This window comes from Piliocolobus tephrosceles, chromosome 9 (assembly GCF_002776525.5).
Source record: "Piliocolobus tephrosceles isolate RC106 chromosome 9, ASM277652v3, whole genome shotgun sequence".
NCBI lineage: Eukaryota > Metazoa > Chordata > Mammalia > Primates > Cercopithecidae > Piliocolobus > Piliocolobus tephrosceles.
Window position 1 is genome coordinate 73078313 of NC_045442.1, and position 27074 is coordinate 73105386.

Below are 27074 nucleotides of genomic sequence, written 5' to 3' on the forward strand. Positions count from 1 at the left end.
GAAAAATAACCTATTGGGTACAATGCTTACCATTTGGGTAATGTGTACACTACAAGTCCAGTCCCCACCAGTACACAATATACTCATGGAACAAACATGCATATATATCCCCTGAATCTGAAATAAAATAAAATGAGTTTGAGTGCAAGCTACAAAGTGTTAAACAAGAAAGAGGTGCAAAATAATGAATGCACTTTCTCAAGAGTCTCCACCTTGCATCTCTCCTCCACCAACTCCACTCTTCAAGTTTCTCTTCATACTTTGGTGAGTACAGAAAACCTGTATTGTGTATTTGTTGGTTTTTAAATTGTTGCTTATGTCTTACACAATGTAGTTGTTCAATTTATATTTCTACTTGTGCAAAGTGTGCATGTCTCTAAGTTTGAAGTGGAGCACATCTAACTTTTTCCATTAAAATTGATAGACATTGCTTTTCCTATTTTAGCTATGATAAGAAAGAAGCTTGGAAGTCATCACTCCTGTCATTACAATAAAAAGCTGGGCAAACTGAAAATTAACAACTGTTCTTGAACCCATCAGATACCTGAGGTCACAGGGTATACTACTACTCCAAACTCTGAGACAAGTGACCCAGAGAGAAGCAGCACTAGAGATTTGCTTACCTGAAGCAGAAGCCAGTGGAAGCCAAAGGTTGTAGAACAACTACTTTTTCTAGCAATTTCAACAAATTGCTGTAGGCTGAGTGCTAACTAGCTTGATTGCGAGAGATTCCTGGGGCTGCAATCAAAGGAGAACCCCCACACTTTCTCCAGTTTTCCATCCAGGAACCCCACCAGGTTTTCACAGTGAGGATCCCCCCCACCAAAAAAAAAAATATATATCTTGTGTCTCTGACAAGGGGAAGGGAAAAGCAGTAAGTGTAACCCTCCCGTTTCCTTCCCTGTAACAAAGGCTTATTCTCCAAGGAGAAATATTTTGCCATAGAACAACAGCTAAAACTTACTGAAACTAGGGTAATGAATTTCCTTCCCACTGAAGTCTTTTCTAGTCTTATGTTTTACCTAAGGTAACACACAAAAAAGGGAACAACAGCAAAAAGGAAAAAGGTTAACAGAGGGCAGAGTTTCAAATATTTATTTATTTATTTCAATATATTGTTGGGAACTTGGGAGCCAGGGAAGGTGGGAGAGCTATATTCCTGGGGGAAAGGAGGAAAACATTTGTGAAGGCTGCACCCTGAGACAGAACTTCACTGAAAGACGGTGTCTTCCTTTCCTCCCCTCTCAACTCACCACACCAACAAACCTTCGGTATAACAGGATTATAGCTGAAAATCTGTAAGATATAGACTCCTCTCAGGAGAAGTGTTAACAGAAGCCTCAAAGCCAAGAGAGGAAACAAAAAGGGAATGGCACTACAGGAATTTGGAGTGTCTGGTCCCTAAAGCTACAACAAACATGAAACACAGCCCAACTTGAGCCAGAATAACATAACCCGCCCCCACTAAAATAAACCTACTGATCTGAGTAGCCATTACTGATACAACATGTTGACTTTTAACCAAAAATTATAAGTCATAGCCTAAGTCAAGAAAAGCCAGAAGCAATCATCAGAGTCACATTCAGATATGACACAGAAGTAGAAATTCACAGATAAGGAATTCAATGTGGCTGTGAATAATATGTTAAGGGTTCTAGGGAAAAAATCAACAACATGTAAGATCAAATGGGTAATTTCAGCAGAAAGATTAAACTATAAAAAAGAAAAAAAATTAAAAATCAAAAGCACAGTGATAGAAATAGAATTCCTTCCATGGACTCCATAAGAACACTCAACACAGCCAAAGAAGAAATCAGTGAACTTGAAAATTGGTCAATAACAACTTCTCAAACTAAAACACAAACAGAAAAAAAAAAACATAACATAATATTCAAGAACTGTGGGGAGATATGCATAATTGAAATAGCAGAAAGAGAGGAGAGAGTGGGGCAGAAGAAGAAATGTTTTAATTAATAATGACTGAGATGTTACTGAAATTGATGACAGATACTCAACCACAGTGTCCAGAGGCTCAGAGAATTCCAAGCAAGATAAGTACCCAAACACAACTGTAGAAAACCAAAGACAAAGAGAAAATCTGGACACAAATCAGAGATGGGAGAAAAACCTTCCCTATGTAGGAACAAGGATAAGAACAAAGCAGACTTCTCATTAGAATCCATGGAAGCAAGAAGAGAGTGCAGTGCAATATTTAAAGTATTGACAGAAAAAAACTGTCAACATAGACTTCTACATTCAGCAAAATTATCCTTCAAAAGTAGAGGAAATAAAGACTTTCTCAGACAAACAAAAACAGGAAATTTACTGCCAGCAGAACGGCACTACAAAAAGATATTGAAACGAGTTCTTCAGACAGATGGAAAATTACACAGGCCAGAAATTTGTAACTACATAAAGAAAGAAAGAGTGTCAGAGAAGAAATAAATGAAGGTAAAAATAAAATGTTGTATTTTATTACTCCTAATTCATCTAAAAGAAAACTGTGTTATCACAGTTATAACAGTAACAATACAAGTGAAATATATTAGTAAAATTTTATAAAAGATGTTGAAGAAATTGGGAATACTCTGTTATAAGGTCCCTATACTATATTTGAAATAGTATAGTGTTATTTGAAAGTAGGATTAGATTATTTTATGTGTATATGAATATACATCTCTCTATATAATAGTATATATTATACATAATAGTGTATATTGTATTATTTTATTATAATATATATTTATATGTAAAAATAATATATATAATTATATGTACATGTAAAATAAGCCCTAAAGCAGTGGCTAAGAGCATTTTTACAGTAAGTATAAATGATGCAGTAAGAGAGGAGATAAAAGAGAATTATAAAATACTCACTTAAAGCCAGAGAAGATAGAGAAACAGGAATAAAAAGAAACAAAGGACAAACATAATACTTAGGAAACAGTTACAAAGATGGTAAATTTTAATATAACTGTATAAATAATCACTTTAAATGTAAATGGTCTAAATACCACAGTAAAAGATCAGAGATGTCATATCAGAGAAAGAAGCATAATTATACACTGTCTAGAAGAAACCTGCTTTAAATACAAAGATTTTAGCTACAAGTAAAGAGATGGAAAAGGATCAAAAAAAGCTTGAGTATCTATATTAATTTCAGAAAAATCATACTTCAAAACTGGAAAATATTTCAAAGAGAAACAGAGACATTACATAAAAATAGGTCAGTTCTCCAAGAAATCCTAACACTTACAATCCTGTATGTACCTGACAACAGAGCTTCAAAATACATGAGACAATAACTAATAGAAAGAATTGAGAAATGGACAAATCTCCTATTATATTTGGAGACAGCAATACATCTCTATCAGTAATTGACAGATCAAGCAGGCTGAAATCAGTAAAGATATGTGACATGAACAGCACTATCAATCAGTTTAATCAAGTTGGCATTGTATAGAATACCCCATCAAAGGACAGCAGAATGCATGTTCTTCTCAAGGGCACATGGAATATCCATGAAGACAGATAATACACGGGGCCATAAAATATGCTATGCATTTAGAAAAATAATGTAAATCATGTAAAATATGCTGTCAGACTACAACAAAACTAAACTAGAAATCAATAACAAAAAGATAGCTGGTAAATGCCCAAATATTTGGAGATTAAGCAACATGCTTCTAAATAATGGCTGGATAAAAAGGAAATATCAAAAGAAATTTTAAAATACTTTAAGTAAAAATAAAACTTATCAAAATGTATGGGATGTAGCAAAAGCAGTGGTTAGAGGGAAAGTTATAGCTTTAAATACACTTATTTAAAAAGAGAAAGATTTAGAGTCACTCAACTAAGGAAACTGTAGGAAGAAGAGCAAATTAAACAAGTAGAAGAAAGGAAATTATTTTTTAAAAATGGGAGCAGAAATCAACAAGAGTTAAACCAGAAAAACAACAGAGAAAATAAAACCAAAAAGTGCTTAATTGAAAAGATCAATAAAAATTGGTAAGTCTTTAGACCGGTTAAACCTGAAAAGATAAAAGAAGATTCAAATTACCAATGTCAGGAGTGAGAAAGGGGTCATAACTGCTGCTCCCAATGACATTAAAAGGATAACAAGGAAATACTGTAAACAACCCTATGCCCACTAATTTTATATAGATGAAATGGACCAGTGTCTCAAATGACATAAACTATGATGACTCACTCAAGGAGAAACAGATCATCTGACTAGTACCATAACTAGTAACAAAATTGAATTCATAGTTTACAACCTTCCAAAAATAAACCACTAGATCCAGGTAGTTTTACTGGTGAATTCTACCAATTATACAATAAATTATACAGTTTCTCCACAACCTCTTTAAGAAAATAAAAGAAAAAAGAATACTTCCCAACTCATTTTATCAAGCCAGTACAACCCTAATATAAAAATCAGATAAAGACATAATAAGAAGGAAAACTATAAGTTAATGTATCTCATAAGTGAGACAAAAATTTTTTTACCAAAATGTTCGTCAATTAACTTCAGACATACATGAAAAAAATAATATATCACTACCAAGTGGAATTCACTCTAGGAAGTCAAGGCTGGTTCAACATCATCAGTCAATGTAATTCACTATGCTAACACACTGAATAAGAAAAATAACATTTTCACATCAATAGGTGGAGAAATACATAAAATTTAACAAATTTGACATTAATTTATGATTTACAAAAAAACTAGAATAAAGAGAACTTCCTTAACCTAGTAAAAGATATGAAACTGAATACTTTCTCCACAGGTCTGGAAACATAGCAAGGATATCCTTTCTCTCTCTATTTTTTCCAACATTACAATGGAAATCCTAGAGAGTACAATAAGGCAAGAGTAGAAAAGTTATACATATTGGAAATGAAGAAATTCACAGATGACGTGATGTCTACGTAGCAAACCCTAAAGATCCTACAGAAAAAAAACCACACACACACAAACAACAATGAAAAAACCTCTTGGAACTAATTAATGAGTAAAACAAGGTCACAGGATACAGTTCAACATACAAAAGTAAGCTGTTTTCCTTTATATCTGCAAATGAACAATTGAAATTTAAAATTTTATAAATAACGTTTATAATATCATAAAAAATGAAATACTAAGATATAAATAAAAAAATATGGTCATGATGACCAAATATAACATTTCTTTTCATGTGGAATCTTGGAACAAAAAAAGAACATTAGGCAAAAAACTGATTAAATCCAAATAAAGTGTAGACTTTAGTTAACAATAGCAAATCAATGTTAATTAACTAGTTTTGACAAGTATACTGTACTAATTTAAGATGACTCTGTTTATCTCTGCTGTAGAACATGCATTATTTATTAAGGTCCATAAAATCTATTAACATGAAGTCTGATTTTTAACCCCTCTGATATTTAATATATATATTAAACTATCAAAAAATATGACCACTTCCTTATTTCAGAGTCCTATCTCTGATTTCCTTGTGGTATAATCCTCAGAGCCAAGAACGTTCAAGAACTTCCCAAACCGATAGTTATTTCTATTGTGACCTGGTTAAGCAGAACTGTTGGTTTCTAGACAAATTCCTTCTGCAGACCTTTGTGAAGGCTTGAGCAACAGGCTTTGCAGCATGGCCTTCACTATCTGTGTACCTTGTTCAATGAAGGAGATCTAGTCCTAGAGCCGATTCTTAAATCCATTTCAAATATAAGGAAGAAAATTTCTCAAACAGAGAGAAAATTACCTAAGCAAAATGTCCCTGAGATTTCTTCAGGGTAAGCTCCTTAAAGAGGGGAAGAAAAGCTCATTCTCTAGAAGATATTTGTATCAAAGAAAGGAATCAGAGATAATTGGAGTTGGAAAAAGCAATGGACAAGATGTTTGGACAAGGTGTGGAGACGAAGCCTCAGAGAGATTAAATGAGTCACTCCTAGTCATAGTTTGTTAGTATCAGAGAGGAAATAATACATGATTCTAAAGTAGCATGCTTCTCACATTTTAGTCTTTTACCTCTTTAGCAAATTTAACCTTTTCCATACAGCTGTTGAGATAACCTACTGATCATACAAGCTAAATCAACATAAGAGACATATCTCAGAAAATGTTCCGAAACTGCCTCCCTTTTCATTATTGAAAACCACGAGATGAAAATCTTTAATAACTCACCACACAAGAGGACCATTACTGTCAGCATATACCACTCAGACATATATTACAGCTTTTTACTTCTCCACACAAAATTGCTTTGAAATTTACATTTGCTATAAAGGATTCAAGTCCATCACTATTAATTTTCTTCTACAAATTATGCTTAATTATCACCTCTCTCCACCTAGGAAGAACCCCCTCTTGTATTCCTGTCTCTGTACAGCTCTCAAGAAGAGTTTCCCCAGCATGAATCTGTGATGGTGATTTCATATCCCCGACTGGCCCTTCCTCGTCAATTTCACCCAGCCTGCTTGGAAATATGGAAATGAATGGTTAGCTTGGCTCCACATTTCCTGCATACATATGAAATCTGGTCTCCCTGAACAAGGGGAAAAAACGACGACATTTTCCAGACTTAGCCTATGGACAGTTAGGCTAGAAATATTCCACTTTAAGATTCTAAGCAGGTTTGAAATCCACCCATGATTGATTGCTTAACAGCTCATACACTACACTACATCTACTAAAGAAACTTCTTGGAGATTCAACTATTTCTCTGATGCTCCAAGGATCATCTTTATTCTCTCTCAGTTTTGGAACTCTAGAAGAAACTAAAAGAAATAGAGGAATCAAAAAGTATATTTTATTATTTTTAAATCTAGTTTCTATGTTTTCTTACTGCATGGCGTAATATAAATTGCATGGTCTTTGAAGTCAGATACGTCAGTGGTCAAATCATAACTCTACTGAAAATGTATGCAACTTCAGGCAAGTCTCTTATCTCTGAGCCCCAGATCTCTCAACCTTAAACATAAAGTTATTTTAACTTTAATTGAGACTGTATTATTACTCTTGGCAACCTCAAGGAATTCAAATGTTAATTGTCTTCCCCTTCCAAATTCAATGAGACAATATTTTTGTCTATAATTTTTGTTTGCAACTGATCAAATCTCAACTCAAACTAGCTTAAGCAAAAAGGTAGTTTACTGACTCACATAACTAGAAAGTTCAATAAGTCTCTGGGTTTAGACATAGCCAGATTAAAGTTTTCAAGTAATGTTGTCATGGCTTTTGATTCTGTTTATCTCTGCTTGGTGCTGTTCTGAACATAAGTACTGACCAGGTGCCTGACCAAATAGCTCATGTAAATTACATATCTTTAGCATCATTATATATTTTTAATAGATATTTAACAGCACCACCATCCACTAACTTCACTCAACCTCCAAAATTAGAAGCCATCCTTGTTTCCTCTATTTTCTTCCTTCTTTCCTTCCTTCCTTCCTTCCTTCCTTCCTTCCTTCCTTCCTTCCTTCCTTTCTCTCTCTCTCTCTCTCTCTCTCTCTCTTTCTTTCTTTCTTTCTTTCTTTCTTTCTTTCTTTCTTTCTTTCTTTCTTTCTTTCTTTCTTTCTTTCTTTCTTTCTTTCTTTCAGACAGAATCTCACTCCATTGCCCAGGCTGATGTGCAGTGGCGTGATCTTGGCTCACTGCAACCTCTGCCTCCTGGGTTCAAGCAATTCTCCTGCCTCAGCCTCCCAAGTAGCTGGGATTACAGGCATGCACCATCACACCCAGCTAATTTTTAGTAGAGACAGGGTTTCACCATGTTGGCCAGGTTGGATTTCCTCCACTTTCATGATACTTCACTTCATCCATAGCTTGTCGAGTTTTCTTAGCTCTACCTTCAAAATATATCCTGAAAGAACCCTCTTTGTCTTTTAGCTTCCTCCCTAGTGCAAGTCAACCTCATTCTTGCCTGGACTAATGCAGTAGTTTTCTAACTCACATCCCTGATGCCATACTTACTCATATACACTCCATGATATCTTCAACACCCAATAAGTACCCTTTTAAAAACAAATGAGGTAATATTGCTTCTTCACCTAAAACTTTCCAATGACTTGTCATTTTGCTTAGGCTAAAGAACAACATCTTGTCCTTGGGCTGCAGTCACCAGGTGAGCTGGCCCCTTTCCACCTCTCAATCTCAATCAGGTTCATTCTAACCCTTTCATAACATTCCAAGTATGAAAGTCTTCTTTGATTCGTAGAACACACCGTGCTCATTCTCACTCCTGGGCTTTTCCTCTCCCTTTCTGTGCCTGGAACTTTCTGCCCTCATCACCACATGGCTGGCTCATTTTGCCAGATGATTCAGGAATCAAGTTACGGGGCACCTCTTCATTGACTCAAAGTAAAGCATCCCTTCACCACCACCATACAATCTCTTACACATCACTCTGCTTTATTTCATTTATTCAATCTGTTCTTCCCCATTCATTTCCTTTTTTTATGTGTCTTGTTCTCTACTATATCCCTGGTACCTAGATGAATGTTGGGACCACACAAGAGAATATATAAATACCTGCTGAATAAATAATTACAAAATATATTTTCCCATAACTTTTGTAGAATACATGATGCTGTGGCATTGCACAGGACATTCTATTTTTTATCTGGCTACCACATGCATTATGAGATTTATATATCTGTAAGTACTAAGGAATTGACATCTATAACCTTATTATTTATGAATTATCATCTACTCATTAATAGCCAGACTCCCTAACATGGTCCAGGTGGTGACTGGAATGATAGATCACAATTATATGTGCTAGGCAAATGACTCTTTTAATGAGATGCAGCAATATAATATTCCTATATTTCCTACTTTCATATACTTTGACTAATTCTATTAGAATTAGCTTCAGCTTATCTACTTTCTTCAACTACTGAAGAGTTCTTTAATATTGAGTCTTGTTTTTCCATTGGTTGAAGTTAACAATCATTGGTTAAATATATTTGAAACCGATATGTAATATGAGAGTAAGAACCTGTATGCTCTGTTTAAATAACTCAACAAAACTGTACATTTTGATCTAGAAACTGTGTACTCAGGTAACCGAAATGAAAGTATCATCAGCATTATTAACAGCCTCATCATTAAAATGTCAAATCTATCATCATTAAAACAGCAAGTCTCATGAGTTTTGAAAAGATTGTGAGACAGGAGACATTTAGTAATTTTCTATTGCAGGACATACAATATTTTAATCGACCCCAAATATAACCTTCATTTATTGGGATGTTAGCACTACTTAATATAAGATTATATCTCATTATGAATAGTCCTTTGTGGTTCAGAGTTACTCTGAATATGCATAAGTAGAAATCTTCTTGCAGACTGAAACTAACACATTAATCCGTACCTTTGAGTACAATCCTTCGTCTAGGTACTTGTCATCTTACTGAAGGAGTGTCCCTAGTCGATACTTGTCCACAAAGAGATTTTGAAAACTTGGTCAAATGCCATGGGAAAATCCAGGTACAATATCTACAAATTCTTAATCTACAAACAATACCAAGAAGAGTAAATACGGTTTGTCAGTCATTTTTTTTTTTTCCTAATGACCCTATCTTGGGTCCTGGTGGGACTTGCTTTTCCTCCTCAGTACTCATAAACCAGCTTGTATTATTTCATACTGTAACACTAATCAAAAAAAAAATCTCAGATATATAGTTTGTCATACTTTTCCCTTTTCGAAAAACAAACATTGCCCTCTTCTATTATCATCTGGCAATTCACCTAATCTTAGGAATTTTATTTGGAAAATATCTTGGAATATAAGCCCAGCCATTAAGGAGCTATTCACTGATAGAACCACAACTCACACTCTTACAATCTTGCCAAGCATCTAGGGTCTCACTTCCCACATAGTCAGTGCCACAGACTTCAGTCCAAAAAAATCCTTTTTACAAAAAAGAAAAAAGGAAATGAGTGTATTTTGCACATTATATGCATTGTTATGATAAAGAAGAGTCAGAGAAAGAGCTCTAGATATTCAGAAAAAACCTTAGCCTTGGCACTACATGGAATTTGCAGCATTTTCCCCACCCTGGAGTCTCACCAGGAGATTGTTATTCTGACATGAGGCGAGATCAACACGTCTGCCATTCATTTACTGACTGTAGTCACAGCTTTAATTGTATGCTTTTCTGGAGCTTGAGTTATCTGCATGTGTTTCTTAGAAACATGTGACCAGGTTTGAGCAGAGAAGAGGAGAAACCCTCAACAGATATTGAACATGGTTTCCACAAGTGGATCAAAAGCAAAATTGAGAATTTATTCACAACTTTTTCATTTCACCTCCGCTTCACCTCCTTAAGCACTCCCAAGGAGAAGCCCTTCTTTTCTCCCAAAGACTGAGTCATCTTGCTTCTCAATGGTCGCCCTAGTTTCCCACAAAGACACTTCCAACCATTGCACATAAAACTTTGAATCTGATTATTTTATTATAGACTCTTAGGAAGGAACTACTAGGAAATATTGTAAAAACATTTTTAAGCACTTCACTATATACTACCAAAATGGCATTCTATTTATTCATCTGAAAACTGAGACCTCCTGCTGCCACAAAGCTGAATTCTCAGGACCAAGAACTGAAGCCGGCTATATCAATATGAATTTACTCTTTCTTCCAGGAAATTGTTGCCCATGAAGATAAGGCGGTAAACCAAAAAACAATTTCACGTGTAGCTTCAGAAAATTTCTAAGAACTAAGTAATATAAATAATTAATTTGTACATATGGACAAACAGATCTCTTGTCAAAACAATAGATTGCCTGTGTGTGCAAATAGCTCGTGAATCAAACTACTTTTACTTGCCAAGACTTGCTTAAAGATCCTTGTCCCACTGTTTTATTTATTATCACCTATTTTAAACCATTACATCATAAGATTTAGTCACTCCCGGTGAAATCCTTATATTGAAATACCTCCCTTAAATCACCAGAGCCCAGATCTCTAAACCCTAAAGATTTCTACCCATGACCATTCTCTCTGAGACATGACTAAGACTCTGTTAAGTTGGCATTCTCCATTACTGCAGTAGGTTTAGTAAGCTTAGCTTTATTCCAGTGGCTTTTTGGAAAGTCAGCTGTCAAGACATCAACAAACATATATCAACTTACTTCCTGACGCCTTGCTAGACACTGGGGATTCAGTGATGGCTAAAAATGACATAGTTCATGTAATCCTATGAGGGAGAAAATTTTAATCAAATAACTGTAAATATATAAGGTCCGATTGTGATTCGTGTTCCAAGGAAAAGTTACAAGGTGTTACAAGAGCAAATAACCAGATAATGCGACCCTTTTAGAGTAAGGAGACTATATTGATTAGGTGATGTTTGATTTGCGATTTCAGGGATGAGTAAGGTTTAACTAAGTGGCATGCAGGAGATGACATAGAGGAAAAGGGAGAGGAGGAGGAAGAACAGAAGGGGAGAAGAGGTATAAACATGGAAGAAAGGAGGGAGCAAGGAAATTAGAGAAGGAGGAGGAGGAGAGAGGGGAAAGGGAGGAGGAGGGGGAAAGAGGAGAAAAATGAAAAGGAGGAGGATAAAGTCAGAGGGAGAGCAGATGGGGAAGTCTGAGAGTTTTTGAGGAATATGGAAAATCTATATGACACCAACTTAAAAAATATTTCCTTACCCTGGAACGGAGAGCAAAGGAGAAAGCAATTTGAGATAAGACCAGAGAAAACTGTAGCAACATGACATATAGGCCAGAAAAGTTGTACAATTTAACCTTCATCCATAAGTGTATGGGAGTGTCTGTTTTATCATATAATTGCTAACATTAAGCATTATCGTATGTTCATCTTCGCTAATTTGGTAGATAAAAAAATGGCATCCCATTATCTCAATTTTTAGTCCTTTGTTTACTGGTGAACTTACAAAGAAAAGATAATTTAACATTTTTATTTCTTCCATTATAACTTATCTCTTCCTATCCTTGGCTTCAATTTATCCATTGAGCCTCCTGTTCTTCTTATCTATTTTAACAAGATTTTATATATTAAGTTAGATTAACCCTTAAGCATCTTTGTTGCAAATATTCCTTCTAGTCTGTGGTTTGTTTTTAATCTTTGTATTGTTTTGTACATATACAGGTCTTTTTTAACATAAATTCATGAATATTCATTTTTCTTTGCTTTTCTTCTTAGAATCTTTGCTAATTCCAAGACTTAAATAATCACCTAAATGTTTCGAAAACTTTTTTTTTTTTTTTTTTGAGACAGAGTTTTGCTCTTGCTGCCCAGGCTAGAGTGTAGTGGCACAATCTCAGCTCACTGCAACCTCCACCTCCAGGATTCAAGCAATTCTCATGCCTTAGCCTCTCAAGTAGCTGGGATTACAGACATGAGCCACCACACCCAGCTAATTTTTGTATTTTTAGTAGAGATGGGGTTTCACCATAAGCCACCACACCCAGCTAATTTTTGTATTTTTAGTAGAGATGGAGTTTCACCATGTTGGTCAGGCTGGTCTTGAACTCCTGACCTCCTGTGATCCACCCACCTCAGCCTCCCAAAGTGCTGGGATTACAGGTATAAGCCTCCATGCCCATCCTTAAAAACTTTTATAATTTGGATTTCTGCACTTAAATCTTGAAATATTTGGTGTTTATCTTGGAATGTGGCATCTGTTCCTTAACATACTATCTAATGGTGTTAGATAGTATCTAACATACTATCTAAATATACTTTTTCTGCCTTAAGAATTATCCAGTTGCCCCAGAGCCATTTGTTGATTAATCTTTCCCATCCTCTCTCCGCAGGTTTTTCATGCCTCCTTTATCATATTTTGTTTTATCTAATCCTGTAGTTTGTTACAAAGCCATCACCTATTATACTTCATTTGTCTGCTTGTTTATCCCTGGGGCCACACTGATTTAATTATTGGAGCTTTACACTAAGTTTTAATATCTGGATGCAGCCTGTCTCAGCTCTTAACCTGGCTCCTCTTCCGGAAGCACCTAAGAATAATGGTATCAAGTTCTAAAGAAACAAGCCCTTCTGAAGTAGAAATGTGGAGTGTAACAGATTCACCTTCTAATACTGAAATGTCTTTCTGGACAATTCATAAAGCACATATATAATATCTGGCCTGCTAATTCAATCTTCTAGAGCAGTAATTGGAAATACTAACATCCAAAGACCTGCACTGGAGGTCAAGTTTCATGGCTTTTAGAATCTATGTGAGGGTGTCCTGTACATCCCTGTGCCTCTCACTGAACTATGGTGAGGATAAGATAATGTTTTACAAACCTTTGTGAGTTAGGACATATCAACCGGATGCAAGAGGCCAGAATTTGTTCAGAGTCTACAGCCAGACCAGGTCTTCCTACTGGTGGCCACGACTGGGCCGAGGTCACACCAGCTCCTCCAAGGTTACCTTCCTTGCTCTCCACACCGAATCTGACCTCTTCAGCCTACAACCTCATAGTTTTCAGGTTCAAGTTTTGCAATTACTATTATAAAAGCAAAGATTTGAATGCTGAAACGGTTCCACAACTTAATCCTGTTATAAAAGGAAGAGCCTTACAAGCAAAACAAAATGAAACACAATAATAGCCCTCCTCAGCTGGGAAGAGCTTGGATTTGGTGATTTTTTTGTTGTTGTTGAGACGCAGTTTCACTCTGTCGCCCAGGCTGGAGCACAGTGGCATGATCTTGGTTCACTGCAAACTCCGTCTCCCAGGAGTTCAAGTGATTCTCCTGCCTCAGCCTCCCGAGTAGCTAGGATTACAGGTGTCCGCCACCATGCCCGGCTAATTTTTGTATTTTTAGTAGAGAGTGGGGTTTCCTCATGTTGGCCAGGCTAGTGCTGACCTCAAGTGATCCACCTGCCTCGGCCGCCCAAAGTGCTGGAATTGCAGGTTTCAGCCACTGCGCCCAGCCGGATTTGGTGATATTGAATTATCTTCAAGAGCAGAGGGAAGAAAGAAAAGGTTGGTTCCCTCCATGTTCATCCTATGTGAAGAAAGGAAGGGAGGAAGGGAAAGGTCTGCTGCGGGATCAAACAAAAGGCTAAGAGAAAATGGAAAAGAGTAACAGAGGGGTGGACCCTTTGAAATTCAGCTGCCCCCCTCACTTGGTGCCGGGTGGATTTCAGTGAGGGATAATCCCGGTATCTTCCATGAGAGCTCTTGCTCCAGCCAGAGAGCTGTTTGCCCAGGTCTAGCCTGATAGGAAAGGCAGATCCCAGAGAGGCCTCATGAAGCCACAGCCATCCTCCCCGCCTCTGAGGCTGGCCCCAAGTTGTCACACACCCCAGCAAACCTGAACAAGTTAATTTGTAATCTTAGGGGGAAAATGATGGTCGCGCTGTGTCTGTCACTGAGCACTCTCCCTGCCAGTTTAAACAGCTGATTAGTTAGCGCCACTGGAATCGATCCGCATCAGTTCCACCTGCATGCACCCACCAGGAACCACTTTATTGTAAATCAATCATTCTGAAAACATCTCACAAAGGGGCCAGGCTTTACTAACAAGCCTTCAATTCCTGCTGCCTGTTGGCAGAGCCCAGCAAATGAGGAGTGCAACCAACATTTATTCAAAAATTATCTCTTCTGGTTCTTTGGAGTCTGGGCAGGTGGTGGAGATGCGGGGATGAATCAGAGCTTCCTAACGCCTGCACATGCATGTACTCTCCTGAATCTGTCTCCCCAGACAGACAGCCAAGGTTTGACCCAGCCCTCACGTTAAAAAAAGGTGGGATGAGGGACGGGGCAAAATATTTGAACAGAAACTTTACAAAAGAAGACATAAGGATGGTCATCAACACATGAAAAAGTGCTCAACATCATTAGTAATCTTGGAAATGCAAATTAACACCTCCATGAGGGTCCTACACTACCACCAGAATTATTAAAAAGATTGAACATCCAAGGGCCATGAGGATGTGCGCAAACTGAACTTTCAAACATTGTGTAAAATGATATGACCACTTTGACAAAAAGGTCTCGAAATTTCTTATAAACTAAACATAAACCTACCCTATCATTAGTAATTCTACTCTTAAGTATGTATTTACCCAAGGGAAATTACTTGTATGTGAATATTCATAATAGCTCTATTCACAATATCCAAAATGTGGAAGCAGCCCAGGTGTTCATCAACAGGTAATGGATAGAAAAGTTGTGGTATATCCACACAAGAAGATACTATCCAGCAATAAAAAGGGATCAAAGACCGATACACACAATGGCATGGATAAATCTCAAAATCATTGCACTGAGGGAAGAAACTTCACAGACAAGAGTACCAACTCTATGATTCCACTTGCATGACACTCTAGAGCAAACAAAACTAATCTATGGGACAGGAGGTGGGGATGGAATAGTAGTTGACCCTAGAGAGGTGGGATTGAGGACAGATTGGGAATTTACTAGACTGATGGTTGTGTTCTATGTCTTGAGAGGGGTTTGGATTACAAAGACATATGCATGTGTTCAAACTCACTGAAGATTCCACTTAACATTTCTACCTTATACTGTAAGCAATTTTTGTCTCCAAACTGAAAGGTGAGAAAGAAGTACTTTTAAATTCAAATAAATATTGAATTTAATTAATAGTCTGTGTTTGGGGAAAAGTATCAAAGTCTGCAATTTATTTTAATTAATTAATTTATTTATTTATTTTTATTCTGAGACAGGGTCTCGCTCTGTTAACCAGACTGTGGTGAGATCTCAGCTCACTGCAACTTCTGCCTCCCAGTCCCATGCGATCCTCCTGCCTCTGCTTAGCAGAGGTAGCGAGGACTAGAGGCATGCCTCACCACATCTGGCTAATTTTAGACTTCTTGTAGAAACAGGGTCTCACTATGTTGCTCAGGCTGGTCTTGAACTCCTGGACACAGCGATCCTCCCACCTCTGCCTCCCAAAGTGCTGGAATTATAGATATGAGCCACCCCGCCCAGCTGGAATTTATTTTAAAATGCATTTTAAAATGAGATGAGACAGTGGGATGGACAGATGGATAGATATGACATAAAGCAAGTATAATAAAACTTAAGTAGGGTGGGGTTGAATATGGATGTTCTCTGTAAAATCCTTTCAACTTTTTTGTATATTGGTAATTTTTCATATTACAATGTGACGGAGGAATTTTTCATAATGCAATGAGATGAATGGTCTTTCCTTACCTACTCAGCATCAGTACTACACAGGGGCTTTGTGCCCTAAAGGTCCTATGGGTGTCTAAATCAATCTTTTCCCTTATTCATTGACTAGATGAAATGACTACATTTTGGCTTTGCAGAATATAAACTTGCCAGATAACACTAGGACTACACTCCTCAGTGAAAAGATGTGCAGAGAACATTTTAATTGGTTTCCAAGAGCCTTCGACAAGACATGCTCGACTCTCTTTAGTTAAAGAAATGGGACAAAGGCATTTTGTCTTGAGATGTTTTTTCCCTCCATTTGTGGCTTCTCTCTGAATCTCAGTATGTGAACAGGAAAGGCTGAGAAAACTCTGCTCCCATTCTGGATAATGGAGAGTTCTATTGTCCTCCTTTGATTAGAAGGAATGATGGCACCAACCTGATTTTGCCTAGTATAGTCCAGACAGTCCCATGCAGGAGCCACTTAGGTCGTTTCCTGACAGATTATTGCATTGTCAGCATGGCCTGTTGGAGGGTAATTGTGTGATTATGATGTCCTTGTAAACCTTGCATCAGAAAGCAAAACTCTGGGAGTTGTTTGAGCAGTGGGGAGGAATAAAATTGGACTGCAAGGGGGAGCAGCTGAATGCCTATGGCCCATCGACTACAGTGGGGGTTTGTGGAGGCACAGATGGGAGAACCAGCTTAAAGCCACTTGGGAAACACTTACGGTAATGAGACATCACAAGGTAATAATGGTTACGACATAACGTGGTTAGAAGAAACCTTGGATTTATTGGGACTTGGCAACTGAGGAGGAACATGACTTAAAGAAGCATTAGATGTGCTGAAATTACTAGTACTGGTGCAGGAGTTAAGCACTCGGATTGCTAAATCTAGTTTGCCTGGGTCCAAATCCCAGCCGGCCACTTACTACCTGGGACAATGGGCAAATTACTCCAACTCTCTAGGCCTCTGTTTTACCTTATCTGTAAAATGATTTAAATAATTATAATTCTCATATGGATGCTGTGAGCATGGGCTGAATGAAGTAAAAAGCTGAAAATAATGCTGGGCATATGATCAACATGATGGAAATGTTCATTATGACTTTAGGCAAACTGCCCTTCCTCTGGGCCTTGGATGGTCTTGAGTTACAGTAATACAGTGTTAGGCTCCAAATATTACTCTCTGTTGCTTGGCTACTCTCTGCCCTTTATTCAGTTTGAATTTTCTTGTTCTAGGCATAGGCAGGAACACAGTAAGCAGGATAAATACAAGGTATGACCAAGTCTGTTTTAAGCTGAGCAGATGTTTCCAGGCTTCTTTCAGAGAATTAAAGCACAGGTTCCTTACACTTCTGGGTGGTTATGTAACATCTCTAGGCCTTGATTTCTTCTTAAAATGCCAGTTTTGCAGGTTACTATGAGGATGAGAATAATATTGTAAAGCACTGGTCACCACAAACGGTGCATAATAGTTGCTCAATAAATGACATATGTCATCATATGTGTGTATACAAATACACATAAATATACAACACACATATACACACACATTTAGTTGTAGTAATAATGATCATGTATATGATTATGGTAATAACAATTATTACTACAACCAAAACTGCAACCAGATGAATGAGGGTTCCAATTAAATATTTATTTAGATTCTTGGGTACTATTTTTTTTTAGGCATAGGCTACTCAGAAAGCAAGAATTCAGCAAATGATCCATTCAACTGTGTTTTCTACCTGATTCTATAGTCATGCACTGCGTAATGACATTTCAGTCAATGTCGGACCATATGTGCATTGATGATTCCATAAGATTATAGTGGAGCTGAAAAATTCCTGTGGCCTAATGATGGAACAGTGGTAACATAAAACAACGCATTACTCATGTAATTGTGGTGACTCTGATATAAACAAACCTACTGCACTGCAAGTAGTATAAAGGTATAGCACATACAATTATGTATAGGACATAAAAAAAATTTTTTTGAGAGAAGGTCTCACTCTGTCACCCAGGCTGGAGTGCAGTGGTGCAATCTTGGCTCACTGCAACCCCTGCCTCCGGGGTCCAGTGATCCTCCCACCTCAGCCTCTACAAGTAGCTGGGACCACAGGCTTGCACCACCATTCCTGGCTAATTTTTTTTTGTATTTTTAGTAGACATTGATCTCAAGAGATCTACCCATTTTGGCCTCCCAAAGTGCTGGGATTATAGGCTTGAGCCACTGCACCTGTCTCATAATACTTGATGATGATAATAAACCACCATGTTACTGGTTTATGTATTTACTATACTATGCTTTTTATTGTTATATTAGAGTATACTCCTTATATTACTTTTTTAAAAAATTTAACTTCCTAACAGCCTTAGACAGGCTCTTCAGGAGGTATCCCAAGAAGGCATTGGTATCACAGGAGATGACAGCTCCATGTGTGTTATTGACCCCAAAGACCTTTCAGTGTGACAAGACGTGGAGGTGGAAGACAGTGATATTGATGATCTAACTCTGTGGAGGCCTAGTCTAATGTGTGTGTTTGCATCTTAGTTTTTAAAATAAATATGTAAGAAGCTTTAAAAAACTTAATAGAAAAAGCTTATCAAATAAGGATATGAAGAAAGAAAATACCTTTGCACAACTGTGAGATGTGTTTCTGTTTTGAGGTGTTACCACACAAGGGTCACAAAGTATTTAAAAAATTAAAAGTTTATGAAGTTAAAAAGTTACAGTAAGTTAACATTAATTTATTATACAAAAAGGAAAATATTTTTGTAAATGTAATATAACCTCAGTATACTTGTTTATAAAGTCTACAGTAGTGTAAAGTAATGTCCTAGGCCTTTACATTCACTCATAGCCTCACCCAGAGCAATTTCCAGTCCTGCAAGTTCCATTCACGGTAAGCTCCCTGTACAGGTGCACCATTTTCTATCTTTTATGCTGTATTTTTACTCTTCCTTTTCTGCCTTCAGATACACAGATAACATTGTGTTATTATTGCCTACAGCATTCAGTACAGTGATACACTCTAGAGGTCTGTAGTGTAGGAGCAATAGGCCGTACCATATAGCCTAGGTGTGTAGTAGGCGATACTCTCCTGGTTTGTGTAAGTGCACTCTAAGATGTTTGCACCACCATGAGATGGCCTAACATCACATTTCTTAGAACATATGCCAGTCTAAAACTACATATATAAATATTCATAAGAAAACTTAGGAGCTCTATATAATACTTACAGAGGAAGAAATAATTCTCCATGAATCACTTATTAGTAGTGATAGAATGGTAGTGGTAGTAGTGATATTGATGGCAACACAAACTACACCAAGTGTTTTCCAGTTTATCGATTTATGTTCATTCAAATACTCTTCCTTTCCAACACTTTAAAACCACCAAGTGAAATAACATTTAATCTTAGGTCTAAGATGAGCGAATTGAGAATTTGAAAAAATACCTAACCTGACTTTTTCTTTCATTAAATATGTTTTCTAACTTGTCATGTACTCGGTGTAGTGCTATATGTTTGGGGCACAAAGAAGACTAACACATGATAACTGGGTACAGGGCATTCAAATCGAGATAAAGCAGTATTTTTCAAGGGGCCACCTGCTATGCCATAACAATAGAACTTTGCGGGTCACAAATGTGTGAATTTCTACCTCCCACTTATTACCCTGATGGAGATCCACAATGCACATAGGTTCAATGCACTAAGAAGTCCCAGAGAGACCTTGTTGACTCTGCATTTCAACAACGATTTGACCACAGACTTTCTTTGTTGGAAAGACATTTATTTATATCGTTTGGGAAATCTTCAGTAGAAGGAAATGGACATATAAACACATGCACTGACCTGTGATAAAGGCTGAGGCAGCTTGGTGGGCTGAACAGCCCGGGAGCAGAGAGGATAGAAGGGTCTGATCTGCCTCTGCATTAACCAAGGGGTCAAGAAAGGCTCCCACCTTTGAGCCACGGTCATGGAGCAAAAGGGAGGACGTCCTGGGATCATCACAGAGTGTTTTGAACTAAACCGCAGTGCTCCTAGCAAGAAGAGACAGACTTTCCATGTTTACCCTTTCCACTCAACAGAGATGCTCCAAGAAGGGTGATGTCCTCAGGTTCTTGTTCTCTTTGGGAAGCTTAGCATTGGTTTTTCTTTTTTTTAATTATTATTATTATCTTTTCATTATACTTTAATTTCTAGGGTACATGTGCACAAAGTGCAGGTTTGTTACGTATGTATACATGTGCCATGTTGGTGTGCTGCACCCATCAACTCGTCAGCACCCATCAACTCGTCATTTACATTAGGTGTATCTCCTAATGCTATCCCTCCCCCTTCCCCCCACCCCACGACAGGCCGCTGTGTGTGATGTTCCCCTTCCTGTGTCCAAGTGATCTCATTGTTCAATTCCCACCTATGAGTGAGAACATGCGGTGTTTGGTTTCCTGTTCTTGCGATAGTTTGCTGAGAATGATGGTTTCCAGCTGCATCCATGTCCCTACAAAGGACACAAACTCATCCCTTTTTATGGCTGCATAGTATTCCATGGTGTATATGTGCCACATTTTCTTAATCCAGTCTGTCACTGATGGACATTTGGATTGATTCCAAGTCTTTGCTATTGTGAATAGTGCCACAATAAACATACGTGTGCATGGTTTTTCAACATGTAAAACAAGGAGGTTGAATTTGGTCATTTCTCATAATATGCTTGTGTTCCATCAGTTGTGCTTTAGGTACAGAGTCTGCACAACTCAATTAAGGGTTGATGGCCCGCAGGTCAACACAGCAGGCATTTCTGTTGTGGAGGTAAGGATGACCCTAAATCCAGAGCCTATACGCGAAGCACTTTATTAAGATGCTTATCTCACTAATGGTGAAATACATTGATTTGGACCATTGAGGAGCCAGGCCATATCATAACAGATGCCTTGAGAAAGAAGCTTCCAGGTTATGCTTGACTGGAACATCAAGTTTGGAACTCAAAAAACCATAGGATAATTGGGGCGAAATCTCCACTTTTGAGGAATTTTATCCTATCAACAGGTAATTCTAGGTTCTGTTCAACAGAAATATAAAAAGAGGTGCAGGTATGAATGAGTACCTGAAAATCAGGTAGGAAGTATGGTAGCCCCACACTTCTGTAAGTAGCCCTACCATGCAACAACCCTCTTATTTTGTCTTCTCAATGATTATAAGCATGTATGATACACCATGTTACTCAAACTAGGGACTCTAACCCCATGGGTCTGAATATATATGTTCTCAGGAGTTCATACATTTGCGAGGGGAATATTTTTATTGAGATAAAATATACATAATATAAAATTAACTATTTTAGCACTTTTTAAGTGCACAGGTCAGTGACATTGAGTACATTCTCATTGCTGTGTAGTGCTATATGTGTATATATGTCATTACCACCATTTATCTTCAGAACTTTTCCATATTGCCCAACTGAAACTCCGTACCCATGAAACAATAACTCCCTGTGCCACCTTCTCCCCAGTTCATGGAGACCACCATCTAACTTTATATTTCTATGATTTTGACTACTTTAGTTAGCTCATCTGAGTGGAATCATACAGTATTTGTTTTGCAACTGGCTTATTTCACCTGACATAATGTTCTTAAGGTTTACTCCTGTTGTAGAGGAAGGAAAATTTTTAAACATTGTGGTTTGATTACACACCCATATATTTGTATACAGCTATCCCATACTATCTGGATGACCACATGGTAAGGATATCCACTTGCTTTTAGGGTCCATTTTATGCTGTGTGTTTATGATAATTTCAGGATAATGAAAATATTATAGCATACCTGAGGACTGAAGGTTTTATAATCACTTAAGTAGCAAATAATGCTGAGAGAGTTGAGCTAGCCCCAGAATCTGGGAATGTTACTTACGTGACAGAGGGACTTTACAGATAAGATTGAAGTCACAGACCTTGAGACAGAGATATTATCCTGGATTTATTCTATTGGGCGTGATTTAATTATGCAAGCTCCTTAAAAGTGGCGAATTGGGCAACAAGAGTGAAACTTCGTCTCAAAAAAATAAAATAAAATAAGTGAAGAATCCTTCTTGGCTGAAGTCAGAAAGAGATACATGACCAAACAAGGGTGAGAGAGAGGCAATGTAAGAGGAATTCAACTCATCATTGCTGGCTTGGAAGTTGGAGGGGTGTGGACATTAGCCAAGGATTGAGGGCAGCCTCTAGAAACTAAAAAGTCAAGGAAATTGCTTTTCCCTAGAGCCTCCAGAAAAGATTGCAGCCCTACTGACATCTTGATTTTACCTCTATGAAATCCATGTCAGATTTATGAATGACAGAACTGTAGGAGAATAAAGTTGGGTTGTTGTAAACTGCTAACTTTGTGGTGATTTGATACAGCAACCACATAAAACTAATACAATGTGTCAAAAACAAAAAATTGGCACCATGGCCCAAGATTCTGTATTCACATTTTCTTTCTTTCTTTCCTTCCTTCCTTCCTCCTTTCTTCCTTCCTTCCTTCCTTCCTTCCTTCCTTCCTTCCTTCCTTCCTTCCTTCCTTCCTTCCTTCCTTCCTTCATTCCTTCCTTCCTTCCTTCCTTCCTTTTTTTTTTGACAGTCTCACTCTGTCCCCCAGGCTGGATGGAGTGCAGTGGCGTGATCTTAGCTCACTACAAACTCTGCTTCCCGGGTTCATGCCATTCTCCTGCCTCAGCCTCCCGAGTAGCTGGGACTACAGGCACCCACCGCCATGCCTGGCTAATTTTTTGTACTTTTAGTAGAGACGGGGTTTCACCATGTTAGCCAGGATGGTCTCTCTTGACCTTGTGATCCGCATGCCTCGGCCTCCCAAAGTGCTGGGATTACAGGCGTGAGCCACTGCACCCAACCTTGTATTCACATTTCAAAAAGATGTATTACTGAAACTCTATCTATATGGACCACTTGAAGAAGTACATTTTGGAGTTAATGTAGTAAATATACAATGAATTCTTCTGATCTGAATTCCACCAATAATGGATTTAGAGTAAACATTTCCTCATGAAGTATTTTAAAGTGCCTACTATGTGCCAGATATTGTGCTATGTATTGGGTACTCATAGGTAAATGAATCCACCTCGATGCCTGGGCTTAAGTTGCTGACATTCTCACAAAGGGAATGAAAAGTAAATAAGCAAATAAATAAGCCTATCAAAGCAGGATATTTTCCTGACCCCTTCGAGGGCAGGAACTGGAGTGTATGGGGGCTGGCAGGGGCAAGCACTCACTGCTCCACCCCTTGTGGGAGGGGGAGTAGAGATAAGCGAATGCAGGAGCTGGGGTGAGTGCTTTTGGGCACCAGCAAGGGTGAACTCTGTACTAGTCCCTCAGCAGCATCTAGGGGAGGGTGCCTGCAACTGAAGCCCAGAGGAAGTGTTACAGTGCCCTTTTAGCTTTGCTGTATGCAGATGGCTTAAGTGTTAATAGCTCAGTGAAGGGTGAGTGTGACAGCCTTTTGCACTGACACTTGTGGCACCCAAGTTCTTGTCCAGTCTCCCAGAGGAATAAAGTAACATGAACAAATTGAAGGTGGTAAGTGCAGGTGATTTTATTGCTAATGAAAGTGGCTCTTGGTGGGAAGGGGAGATGAAAAGAGGACAGAGCGGGAAGGTAATCTTCCCCTGGAGTTTGGCCATCCCTGGCCACTTCTCTCTGACATCCAACCGTAGTTTCCAATGTCCAGCTGCTTCTCCTCTCTCTGCTGGCTGAGCCTGGGGTTTTTATGGGCACAGGATGGGGGGTGGTGCAGGGTGGGGTCATGGGTGGTTTTGGAAAAGAAAACATTTGAGTGGGAAAACAAGAATGTAAGTTCTCACTTTGGACGGTGGTATTAGGCCTTTTGACTTGAGGGCAGTGCCCTGGCCAAGGACCCTCCCTCATCTGCCCAGAATTTCCCTGCCTCCTGTCCCTATCACTATGATTATAAATTGTGACACATGCTATAAAGGAAATGGATGTCATGTGATAAAGAATAATGAACTGGGATCAGGAATAATGTCATTAGAAAGGCTTGTGAAGGCCTCTCTGAGGAGATATCTTTTACACAGACATCTGAAGGAGGAGAAAAACCCAGCCATGTGGAATAAACATTCCACAGAGACAAGGATCATGGATCATGGGCAAAGGCTACAAGGCCCGCAAAGTCTTGACTACATGAGAAGGAAATTAATGCAAGCCAGCATGGCTGGGGTAGTGTATGAGGGGAGATGGCTTCAGACAGGTTGGAGAGATGCAACGTTGCCAACAATGCTGGGCCCTGGAGCTGATCAGCGTTTAGTTTAGTCAGCAGAGTGACAGGATAATATTTATATTTTTAAAGTTTCTGTAAACTTCTGTAAGGAGGAAAACTGGGAGCATAAGAGTGGAGGGGGAGAGTAGTTAGGATGCTTGGCAGAAACCCAGAGAAATGGTTGCCACTTTTGTTGGCAAGGTAGATAAGAAAAAGACAGAGTCAAAAAATACTTGTCAAGATTTGCTCAGTTCAAGGATGAGAATAAAGAGGTTGAAATCATGAATGGCCTCCGATTTTCTGCCTTGAGCAACTTTTTGATTTAGAGAATAATTTCATGCAGGGTTTGCTAATAATGTAATGATGACATTTAATTAAAACTGGCATTCCAGGACTGCTCACTAATTGAGTGCTGATAAAGAATGAGGTCTGATTATTCTGAATTAGCAAACAAAGTCTTAAAGGTATTCATAGCATTCGGAAAATCTTACTATGCATGCACACAGACTTCCTCTGCATGATTACTAGAGTCAAAATACAGAAGCAAAATCACCATAGAACTAGATCTGAGTCTAAATCTTTATGTAATTAATGACAATTTCTATGATTTTGTTTAAACAAAAACATGATTTGTCACATTGAATTAATATTGTAAATTTGAATTTCATTTGCTTCCTAGTTTTATTTTGTCTTAGTTTTCAAATTATTTTACCTTATAGCTGATTAGTTTTCAAATTGTTTTTACACCCAAAAGCTATATGCATAAAGATTTCATTCCTACTTTTACCTTATACATTTATAGAAAATTTTATTTAACATGTACATAACACCTATAACATACCAGGAACCTTTTTTAAGTGCCTTGCAAATATTAACACATTTAATTTTCATAACAATATTATGAATATAAGTGTTGTTATTATCCCCATTTTACAGAGGTGACTGAGGCAAAGAGAGGTTTAATGATTTGACCAATGTCTTAGAACTAGTAAATGGCAGATATGACATTCAAACCCAGGCAATGTGGCTCCTGAGTCTATGCTCTTAAGTAATGTCAATAATTTAAGCCAACATGGAGAAGATCTGTGTGTGTGTGTGTGTTTTAGGATATTACTTGAGTTCGAGAAACCCTGTCATAGCCCATTTGATCATTTAGCAGAGCCTAGAGAATATTCAGTATAAAATTCATCTTTTTACCCAGGAGAAAACATATACCTTAAGGGGAGGAAATGAGTAGTTTTAGGAATTATCCATTTGTTGATTTGTAATGTTATCCCAGTTATTTCAACTGTTTGATCTTCCTATCTAGATTGTGAAGAGACAGGGTTCATGTCTCTTCTATCCTCCAGGTACCCTCAGACAGCACTGCATACAGAGTACAGACCTACAAAATTCACCATGGCTCAAATAGGCTCAAGTGAGATTTAGACCAGTTAAGGGTCTAATTGGCTGAGGATGTGTGGGAAACATTTCTCTCCTCCCAAGTATCACAATAGGTTCTTACTGTGAGATAGCACTGGCCTACACAGGCCATTGAGTTGATCTTAAATATCTACCCTTATAAAATGCCCTGCCACTTCCTCGTGTTTTCCCTTCCATTTTCTTAGTCTTCCCCTGGAAAATTCCTACTATGACTGCAAGACCCAGTGCAAAAATTGTCTCCTTTTTGATATTTTCTTAGACCCTGTCAAACTTACTTGCTGATTTCGCTTCTGTAGCCTCACTCTACCCAGTCAGTGGCTGCCTCCATTGCTGCACTTCTTACACTGCAGTATAACGAACTTTATTTCTGTCTCAATGACTGCCTTTTGACTCATTTAGTTTGTAGCCCTAACACCTAATGTTATGGGCTGAACTGTGTCCATTCAAAATTCATGTGTTAAAGTCCTAACCCCAGTACCTCAGAACAGAACTGTATTTGGAGATAAGGTCTTCAAAGAAGTGATCAAGTTAAACTAAAGCCATTATCAGAAGATGAAGAGATATCCAAGGCACGTGTTTACAGAGCAAAGGTGGCCATCGTCATGGTGCAGTGCGAAGGTGGCCATCCACAAGCCAAGGAGAGGAGCCTCAGAAGAAGTCAAACCCAAAGATACCTTGATGGTGGACTTTCAGCCTCCAGAACTGGGAGAAAATATATGTCTGTCGTTTAAGCCACCCAGTCTGTAATATTTCGTTATGGTAGCCGTAGCAAACTAAAACTTCTGGTTTTCACATATAGTTGTTGTTAAAGTTATAGATAGAAACCTATTTGTAATTTTATTTATGTGTCTGTTTATATTTTAAAATAAAAGTGACTAGTCCAAGGTCGCAGAGCAAATTGGCAAAAGGCTGTGATTAGAATAACAGCTCTCTACTTATTGAGACCTCAATCCTGCTTTCTACCCTAAATTTCTGTGATGCAGCCTTTTTTACATGACAACCGTCCAAGAAGTACAATGTGTTGCCTTTGACATTGTAAACTGCACCACATAACCAAATTCTTACACTTTGGGAAGAGATATTAATTGCCTTAATTATATTAGGATCAACTGAAGTAAAGAATACTACAACTAAAGTAACGTGTGTGTGTGTCAGTGCACATGTGTGAACATGTACATGGATGTGTGTATTTACGCATACGCACAATGTCATGGTTCTTTCTGGAACCACAATCTCATTTATATTTTTAGTGTATCCTCC